This window comes from Caretta caretta, chromosome 5 (genome assembly GCF_965140235.1).
Source record: "Caretta caretta isolate rCarCar2 chromosome 5, rCarCar1.hap1, whole genome shotgun sequence".
NCBI lineage: Eukaryota > Metazoa > Chordata > Testudines > Cheloniidae > Caretta > Caretta caretta.
Genome location: NC_134210.1, coordinates 115410752 through 115420878, shown reverse-complemented (window position 1 = coordinate 115420878; position 10127 = coordinate 115410752). Strand labels below are relative to the sequence as shown.

At 44.1% G+C, this 10127-nt stretch overlaps 1 protein-coding gene across 17 annotated transcripts in view; it reads left to right on the top strand.

Annotated features, from left to right (window-relative positions):
* Positions 1 to 10127, top strand: part of ELAVL2 (ELAV like RNA binding protein 2) — a 168432-nt gene that overhangs the window by 27308 nt on the left and 130997 nt on the right. For 2 of the 17 annotated variants that reach the window (XM_048850778.2, XM_048850771.2), the window contains exon 1: positions 1318 to 1402. The exons of 12 other annotated variants lie outside the window; for them this stretch is intronic. The gene's annotated coding sequence lies outside the window, so the exon portion shown is untranslated. Of the gene's footprint in view, positions 1 to 1248; positions 1403 to 1622; positions 1643 to 10127 lie in introns of those variants that run through there. 3 more of the 17 variants (XM_048850777.2, XM_048850773.2, XM_048850788.2) reach the window with 2 other exon arrangements.

Here is a 10127-nt window from a genome sequence, read left to right as displayed (position 1 = left end):
TATATAGAGTGCATTTTATCTCCAACCAGGGAATGAACTGAGCTACTAAATTCGAAATCGAAATGTGAGCAGGGACCAAGCTGGAGACGATTTGGGTACTATTTCAGTCCAAAGGAGCGAGCTCCAGCCAAAGCTATTTGAGAGAGATGGAGGTAGCCACAGAGGCAATGTAGGCCCCTCTGACTTCTGAGCTGCAGGTGCTTCAGGTCTTTAGACTATGACTAACATACCGTATATAAAGTATAGGGGGAAAAAAGGAGCGTGACAGTCCTCTCTCCCTCCCCTCCAAATCTATATTAAGTTGTTCCTGCTAGGATGGAGGGAGGGGGCAAAAATAAGGAGAGCTCCAGCATAAAACATTCTTTCCCCTAAAAGAGAGAGCACACTTCAGTCCTCTATGAATCAAGAAACAGCTAAACTAGAGATCTTGCTTGTAACCCCCGACTTTTCTTCCACCTCTGTGCAGCAGGAGGCCCTTACTGCATTGCTTAGGCAGCGTGTGTTTCCCCCTAGTCCTACACAGGGGCAGGTGATCTGTTGTGGCTAATGAGGCACTCAGGTGTTTAATGACAATGAACTCAGCATAGAGCAAGGGCAGTAATATACCGCCTAGTTGTTTGCTAGAAGTGCGCTTTGGTTCTTTTGACTAAAGCAGGACTCAGACTGCAGAGGGCATGAGTTTGTACAGAGGCACATTGCTCCAGGCAATACAAGTATGACTATTAATGGGCGCGCGGGGAGGGGATGGAAGAGTGACTCCTTATTAAACACCTACCCCATGATTAGCAGATTGCTGGGGCCGCACGCTACACTACAGCTCTTCTTCCGACCCTGGCGTGAGAACAGGCTACCAAGCCCCCTTACACACTGGAAATAATTTACTGGATCCCTGGGTGTATGAAAGCTCCCAAGAACAAACACTGCAGGCAAAGTTTCCTTCTATTTGACTTGGCCTCTGAAATAAAGATGGGAGGGGGGTGGGCTGGGAAGAGAAAAATAATTTCTTACCCTGGGGGGAATCAGCTCAGCAGTTCCATGCAGGATGCAGCTAAGGGACGTTTGCAAGACCCTGGGGCTCCAGAGGCTTTTTCCAGGTTAGCCTGCCATACTCTTGTTGTTATGGGCGGTGCTAATTCCCCTGGGGCCTAGAGTGGGGGTGGGGAGGGAGCGTGATACCCCCGCCCCTATATGTGGGGCCGGGGCGGAGTCCCTTCCCGTCGGGGACGTTGACGCCTCGCCTTGCCGCAGGCTCCCGGCGCCCTCACTGGCCGCTCCCCGGTGTCACTCAAGCAGCCCAAGGTGGGGGCTCCTTTTATTTTCCCGCCAGCGCCCAGGCCGCTCGTCCCTGCCGCAGCTGGATCGGGATCCTTGCTGGCGTGGGCGCTGCAAACGCAGGGCCGGAGTAAGTTAAAACAATAAAGCGGGGCTGTGCGGGTTATGAGAGCAAAATTTTTTCCCCGGGTGGGAGTTGCTGCTGTTGCCCCTGAGATGAAGCTCCAGGCTTCTCTTTCGGGGGGTGGGAGGGAAGGCATGCGGGGCTTTTCTTTTTTTTTTTTTTTAAGACTCCCCGAGTTGCTCATAGTTTGCAAGCTCGCTTTGCGTGCACTGGAAACCAGCTACTCGGGGCCCTCGCTGTTTGCTGGTGGGGAGCTGTAGCTAGCGAAGCGTTTGCGGTCTCGTCTCCCGTAACGGCAGCGTGCCCGGGAGTCTGGGGGCTGGCGCGTCCAGCTATTTCTCTGGCTGCTGCCGCTGCCTTTTGTTTGCCGCTTTTCCGGGGCGGGGGATGCACCGCCGAGGATCCGCCAAACGCCCGCAGCTCACCGCGGCGGGGGGCTCACGCCCTGGGCGCCTGTGCCTGCGGCGGGAGCGCTTGCAAAGTGCCGCCGGACCTCGCCCCCCCAGCTTGCGGTGCAAGGGCCTCGGCGGCACGGCCGCAGCTGGGCGCTGTTCGGGGCTCTCGGAGGAAGTCGCGCCTCGCGCTGGCCGTGCGGGCTCGCACGCGACGGGAAGGCGGGGGGCAGGGAGCCGGGGAGCGGCGGGCAGGCTCTGGGCGTGGTAGGGAGCGGGGCCTCTGAGTGCCGCCGCGCCGCGTGCCGGGATCCCCGGGCAAGCGACTGGGGGAAGGGCGGAGGGGCGGGCGCGTGCTGCGGAGGGGGGGGGCGCGTGGCGTAGAGCGGCTGGCCGAGGTGCAGACCAGATGCCCCTTATTCGTGGGGCGCTGCCTTCTAAACCGTCCTCCAGCCTGTCGCCCAGTCTCCCCAGAGCCCTGGCCACTAAAGCGTCCCACACTGCGCCCCCTCTGCCGATCTCTGTGCACGCTCACGTCCCCTAAAAAGAGAGGCATTCTTCCTCTTGCAAGGACTCCTCTTTCCCACAGAGTGAGATCCCATCTCCTCTGATCTGTAGTTCCCTTTTCTTGCTGCAGATCATCACCTCTCTGCAACGCGAGCTGCCATTTTTCCTAACGAGCCTCTGGCAAGTCCATGCAGTCATTTTTCCTAAGTGCAGGGGGCAAGGGGCTGCAAACCACTAGATATCGTTGTGATTGCTGAGTTGGGGCAGGCATTATATAGACAAGCCAACACAAAAAGGGGCAGGAGAGAGTGCACATTAACAGCCGCCTCCAGTAAATATACTGGTTTGGGGTCAACATAGAGTTGTTCCTTGGTGTGACCCATGTGCTCACTGCAAAAGTGAACCTGCAGAAAAAGTGTGAAGTTCCCATTTGCTAAATTTTCTGCAGGATTGAGCTTAGAGTTCGAATGTATCAGTTACATAATGAAGTGTAATGTTTGAGTGGATGGTGAAAGGCTATTGATACAGCTGACTTTTGGCTCCCTTTTCTACACTGAAGAAATGTAGCTATAACTTGATGTGCAAGAGTTCTAGATGAAGGGTTTTTTAAAAAAAAAACTAGGTTACTTTTTAAAAATAGGACTGTGTTTGGTGGAGGGCAAGGACAGGATTGGAGACTGTTCAGGATTCTTGTTCGACCAAGAAGAAAGTTCAGATAGGCATATGCAAGCATGGAGGGGGAAGGATCTCAGTGTGTTGGAGGCTTCAAATCATGGAGAAGAGGTGTCAAGATTTTACTCCCAGAACTCTGTGGCGAGGGACGTGTGTAAAAACTTAAGTGCATCCTTCTCTTTGCTAATATATAGTTTTCCAGGTCTTGGTCAAATAATTTGGTCATTGTTCCTACACTCTGTAATATAGTACTTACTATTTGCATAAAAAAAATCAGCAAAATCTTTTAGTGAGAAGGTGCTTTTTGTGACTGAATAGCTTTTGTCGATCTCTTCTTCCCTTTGACTGCTTGGTTGGCTCCATCTTCTCTCCTCCTTTCTTTGTTTCCTGTAATCTCTCAGGAATCTCCTGTCCCTTCTTCCTTATTTTTCTCCTCTGTCCATGCATCTGTTGTAGCTCAGATAAACTCAGCAGCAGCACTTGCTGCTGTGACAGGAAGCATTGTTTGGACTCTTTGTAGTAAACTCCTCTATTTGGATTACTCTTTCTCTCTTCTCCCCCCCCCCCCCTTCTTAACATGGCCTTTCATTCTTACACACCTGTCCATCCATTCTCTCCACACTCTGCACCTCTTTTTACCTCCCCCCATCCCAGGTCTGACCTCACTCTTCCTGGATTTCATTCGGTCATAACCATGTGTCTGCTATCTTCTCCCTGGATCAGCTTATACAGGTCAAGGAATCATGACTTGCACTGTGGAGCAGCATTTATTTTTGTGCACAGTTTGCATTGCCTTTAGCTTGAAGAACCCTGGAATAACTTGTGCATCTTGAATGGTCAGCATGCTTCAGAAATGCTGTGTGAGCATTTAAAATATGCAAGGGTTTCTTGTCATTTCAATCTAAAGTGAGTGTGAACTGTGCATAAGTACAGATGCTCGCCTTGGGTGGGGAAAGGACTATGTGGAAAGTTGGGGCACTGGCTTCCTTTGCTTATCGCAGCGCTCCACCCTGTGGAAGGAAGTGCCTTAGCCCTGCTGTTCCTGACCACTGGCACCACTAAACCTTGGTGTGTCCCAATAGACGGTACCTAATGGTTGTGATGTGTAACAAGGCAAGGGGATAAATATCACTGGCTTCTGTTGGGATGCAGTTACTTAATTAAACAGGAAATAAGCTGAGTTTCATCTTCTGTTGCCTATTAACTGATTAAACCTCTGGAGGCACAACTTTACTTAAACTTTGCCTCATTACCCTTCAACCACTCCCACACCTCTGTCTTAAAGAAATGAATCCTAGCAAGGCATGGAAGTTGGTGGCTTGGCACCAAGCAAAAACTGAAAATGGAATATTTGCGAAGAAAACTTTGTTCACTGTTTTGAATCTCTAAAGGCAAGTATCTAATAGGAATGGCCATATTGGATCAGACCAGGGATTCAGTTAATTCAATATACTGTCTGGCGGTGGGCCAATACCAAGTACTTCAGAAGAAGATGCAAAAAACGCTATGGACAGCCATGGAATAAATTACCTATAGGGAATTTTTCACTAACCCCTGTGATTTCAGTGCGTGGTTTACCTCCTGAAACACAAAAATCTTTCTCTCTCCTTAAAATCTATCCTGTTTCATGTAGCTTGATTTCTCATTATTCATATAAATGTCTAATCTTTTTTGAATACTACTAAACTTCAAGAATACCTTGTGGCAGTGAGTCCAGAGTCTAGAGGAAATAGTTATGCATTGTGTAATAAGAGTAATCAGCTTTTAAATTTGTTCTTTTAATTTCATGGATGTTATCTCATTCTGGTCTTACCCTTCTGTTTTAGCTTACATAGTATAATTGATGATAGGTGCACAAAATGCATAGTAACAGCAAGACTTTCCACATCTTAGAGTATCTCTCCTTTCTCCTAGAATTCCTTAAGACGAGAATGCAACACTTTTAAAGTCAGAACTTGGAAAAGAAATATTTCATTTAACCACAGAAGAGTTTCCTTATATGGTTCAGTAACTGCTTATGAATTTTTTAATCTGTTCAGTGACTGGTTTTATGACTAGACGAGAATAATTTTTTTGTTATATACAGTGAATAATATACCTGTTGTCTTGAATTTTGGTGTGCTGTTATAGTTTAGAGGCTCCTGTTCCCTAATGCTAAATTAGTCCTTTAAAAACAGCTATGTCTCAGGTTTTTTTTCTCTTCCTTTGCGTTGGGCTGGCAAAAATGGCAGGATGCAAAGAAAACCATTAGTAATCAACTCTATCTAAAATTGGGGGTTAAGGGGGTGACAGTGGCATTGTGTTGAGAACTTGAACTACAGCTTCAATTTGGCATTTTATGTCCTCCTTTGTTGCAAATCAAAGAGACCCCATAGACAACATTTAACTCTTTTCCTAGACCTTTTGGAGATAAAGTGTGTTTGGGGCGACTGATGTCAGGCAGATCCCGAACCTTTTCTGCAGCTTGTTTTCTCATAGATGGGAAGAAGAGACCTACTGCTGATTTAGTGTACTACCGAAAAGGGAAGTGAGGTTTATCTGACATACACAACATGGGTGTCTCAGATTAACTGTCTTTTTGGCTGTATGTGGCATTGGGAGTAATGGAAGCTAGATTAATTGCAAATAACCTTGAAACTGTAAGGGAACTCGGTCATTCTAATGTTAACATTTGACATACAATACTGAGGCTTTATTTTCCCTTTCAGAAGCCTTTTATAGCCATACTTGAACTGACATTTCCCTTCACAGTGATAGTCTTCTCAATTCCAGTGTGTTCTGTTCCAGCAAAATGGTTGATCCTTTTTTTGTGCACAGTAAAGACTTTAATTGCTTTAGTCTTCGGAGTAACTGAAGTCTTGAACATGCTAGTTAGCATTTGCATAAATCTTTCCACGTTACTGGCCTAATCATGTTAGTTTATTGTTAATGCTGTTTTATTCTGTTGCGCAGAGTTAAAGCGAGTCCCTCTCACACTGTGTGATCTTTTGGCATTTAGTCACCACCATTTTTTTTAATTGTATAAAACGGTGTCATGAGTAAGGGATGTCCTATTTAATGACTGCCTTTAAGTCAGCTAATTTTCCACCAGAGTAGGAAGAGACTTATACATATGCGGGAAGCTTAAGTTTCTTATGAATGAATTAGCTTACCTTGTGGGTGATTAGTTACAAAAAAAAAAAAATGGAGGCATTTAAAATATTTCCTATCATAACCTTGTTCCTGGCTCAGTAAGGACTTGTCTAGACAAGGGTGAAAAAGTCCCTCCCCCTCCACTGAGTTAGCTTAATTGATATTTTAATAGATGGATCTGTTAAGGGAAGCAAAAGAACCGCTCTTTTTAGTCTAGCAGAATCCAAAGACGGTGCTCTTCCACTTACCCCTTCTTTTCTGTGCTCCTTTCCCAAAATCAGCATAGCTACTCTAAATTGCTCTGGATTCTTTCAGAGGTAGAGTTGAAGGGGGGAAAAGAAATTACACTTGTAATAGTAAGCTTCTTATTGATCTCTGCAATGCTGAAAGGTTGCTCATGACAAAATCTTACTGTCATTCAGGCTAACAGCTTTTGATCTCTTGCCACTGTTTGCCACCATTTATCCCTGCAAAACAAAACACAATTGATGAATGAATTTAATTTGCATCTAAAGATGCATCCCATCATCAGGAATATTTAACTTTTTGTTCTAATGTGTTCATTAGCAGAGGTTAAAATCTTGAGTGCTCTGCACTCCAATCTTTGAGAAACAGTTGTCTTAAAACATGGTTTCTTTTCCTGATAGCTCAAATTTATTGGAACAAATTGCAATATCATCCAAAGTGACTACCAAACAATATGTGGGTTTTTTGACACCCTTGTCCCCAATTCCTAAGCAGGAAATCAAACTCCCTCTTTTCTGATCTGTTATCTGTATATATCTAGACAATTTAATGGATTAGTGCTGAATTTACACTGCTGAATTTACCTGAGAAGAATTGGCTTTTAGTGTTTAGACAATTGTACTGGAGTATAGCCTTGCAACAGAATTTGAAATAAGTTTGTTTGGTTTTGTAGTTTTCATTTAAAATGTAGTAAGTATCTGATGGCAAAATATTGTGCAGAAGTGGGTTTTGCTTGTCAGCGTAGAGGCTCAGGAAAACTGCCAGTATTGAAGAACAAGCTGCACTAGTAGGCCAGTAGGCATTGTTGTCAATTTGCAGGGAATCCTGGTGTCTAACGTGTTGCCACTGCACCTAGGTTTTACAGTAGAACCTTGGCAGAGGCTGTATCTAGAAAACAGCTGCCTGCTCTGTCCTTTACCACTTCCACGTGAAAACACTTGCTATCTTGCTTTGCCTTATCCAGCCCACTCTTTCAAAGAAAATGCATTCTTAGAGATGGTCCTGATGAGACTATCAATTTTTAAATGTTCTATAGAGACTGGGTATGCTTCATACCACTTTCTCTTATAAAAAGCAACTCTAAATTGCTTATAGTAGAAATGCCAAAAACAGCTCCTAGAAAATTTTTAAAAACCTAAAGGTGTTAGTAGTTCCATGCGGAATGAGAACACTTGCAATCAGACGTATCGCTTGGGATGAGCGTCATTAGTGTCTAGAGTTCTAGCAGCACAAGTAAACAATACAGAGAGAGATGGGAAGTGTTACAATATCTAGGTCTGTCTTGTGTGCATTTGAGATGGGACATTCCAGATGAATGCTGATAGAACCCATGTTCCATATATGCCACTTCTCTTGGAACTACTTTAGGAATTTTTACTTAAATTGTACTGGTATTATATTTTTGGATCTTGTCTGTAACTGTAGTTGCCATGAATTGAATTGTGCGGGGTTCTGAGGGAGCCATAAACTTCCTTAACTCTTCTCCCTCCTCCTTCTGACATAATAGGTCTGCCTGCACCTGCTCTGAATGAGTGATTCCACTGTTGCAGCTGTACCAGTTCTGGATCAAAGATGGGAGAGTAGCCTCAGACAGAGTCTCAGGTTTCACTGGTTCAATTATCATGTGGTATACTCAAAAAGAAAAGGAGGACTTGTGGCACCTTAGAGACTAACCAATTTATTTGAGCATGAGCTTTCGTGAGCTACAGCTCTAGCTCTCCCATGTTCTGTAGTCTTTCAGGAAACACTGTAGACAGACCTGAATATCGTGTGTGTGTGTAATGATATTAATAATTCAGAATCTCATTGCCTTTATAATTCAGGCAGAAACACCAACAAAATAACCATAAACCCAATGCTTTTCTTTGCAAGTCCGCTCTAAAACAGAATGGAGATTTAATTTTCTCTCACTGGGTTCAGTGTTGCTGGTGTCTGAAAAGATGTAACTTGCTCTAGCAAAGCTACTGCTGCTACCCAGCAGAAGGTTTGTAAATCTCAGGTGTCCGTAGAGGCAGGGCTAGCCCATTTGGGGTGCTAAGCAGGAATATTTTTGCCCCCTTTCCCGCAACACCTAATAAGGGCCTGAGCAGCTCAAGGGGCCCCCTATTCACTTAATCAGTTGCTTAGTCTCTCTATGCCTAGTGCTAGTTCTGGGTGTCTACAAGCGGACGGCTTTTCTAAGAACTTCTCTGCTTCTTCAGGGTTAAGAAGTACTTCTTACTCTTCTAGCTTTTATATTGCTTGGCTGAAAAGAAAAGGCAATAAACACCGTTAGGGCCTTCTCTGGAGTTGGGGGAGGGAAGTATCTTGACCAACCAACACCACTTTAAAGATCTAAAAATCGTCTATCCTATAAGCTAGCACAGTTTTTTAATCAGCATTTAATTAAAACAGCCTGCCAATTTTTTTTTTAAACTTCTTCTGAGTCCTGGGTCATATATGTGTATATAATAAAAAATGCCGGCATGTCTTGCTTTTCTGTAAAAACATCTCTATTTTGGAAACCAATAAAATTGCTGTTGTCCTCCAAATGGCTGCCTTGAGTTTGAGTTACCGCTACATTTTTGGTCAGTTCAGATTAGTGCTGTTGAGAACTGCAGTTAACTGGCTGATGTCTCCTCTTCTTCCCCCCCCCCTTTTTTCCCCTTTAGTGTCATGTTAAATAGGCTTTTATTACTTCTATATATTACACAGTTACTGAATAGCCAATGCTTAATCTGAAATGTGTGTGGGACAGTATCCTGAATATTTAATACACAATCAAAAATTGGGATAATTTAAAACTGAATGCTTGAAAAGCATTTCAAGCAGGATTAGGAAAGGCTGTTCAAGCCATCCTGGCCTATTACATCTTAGTACTTCAGGCCCTAATTGCCACAATGTTATCTGCTTTCCTTTAGAATTATTCAGTGTAGATTTTTTTTGTTTGTTTTAGCCCAAACCGTTTTCCTTGACTAACCAAGTTTTCACAGTGGATTTTTTTTGTGTGTGGAATGAAATTGCTTTTGCCTGTTTGCTGGAATATTTAAGTTAAACTGTTATGGGGAGAGATGTAGTTAATAGGGGTGGTTTAATAGTACTGCAAATATTAGATGAAGCTTCATCTTCGTTTTTAAAAAAATAAAAGTGGGAAATTTCAGTTGTTAAATAGAGTACACAATACTTACTGCAAGGTATTTTGCGGGGGAGAGGAAAAGGAGAACACTGTCTTGTTGCTTTGGCTAGTGAAGTGTCCAATAAATTGTTCAAGTCTTGCAAATAGCATCCTCTGCCTCCTGTGAATAGTCTCTGCTGGTTATCTTTTTAAAAATATATGCGAGAAACAGAAATATATGCAGTGTATTGTGTTTAGTGCCTCAAAAACTATAGTTAAGAGCAGTGAGCCACGTCTAAAGTGGCTTTTCCATAATGTACTTAAGAACCTTAGAACCTGCATTTTTGAATTTCTTTGTTGCTCATCTCTGAGAGGTATCACGTGAAAGCAGAACTCTTCAGTGATCATCAATCTCCATATCTAGTTTAGGGGCCAGATTGGTGTGGAATGGGGGAACATGGTGGTGGTCTTCCAGACTACACAAAACAAGCTCAACCTATGGCTTCTAGAATGGGGTGCTACTCACAGTAGGTTGTGCATATGCTTAAAATAGACTCGGAGAGGCATAAACATGTCCTATGGCTTGGCTAGTCTCCTGGGCTTGCCACCCTCTTGATTTGGCAGTGAAGTACTTGTATCTCTTGTACACTGCTCACTGGTGGCATCAAAATGACATCAGTCAGTAAAT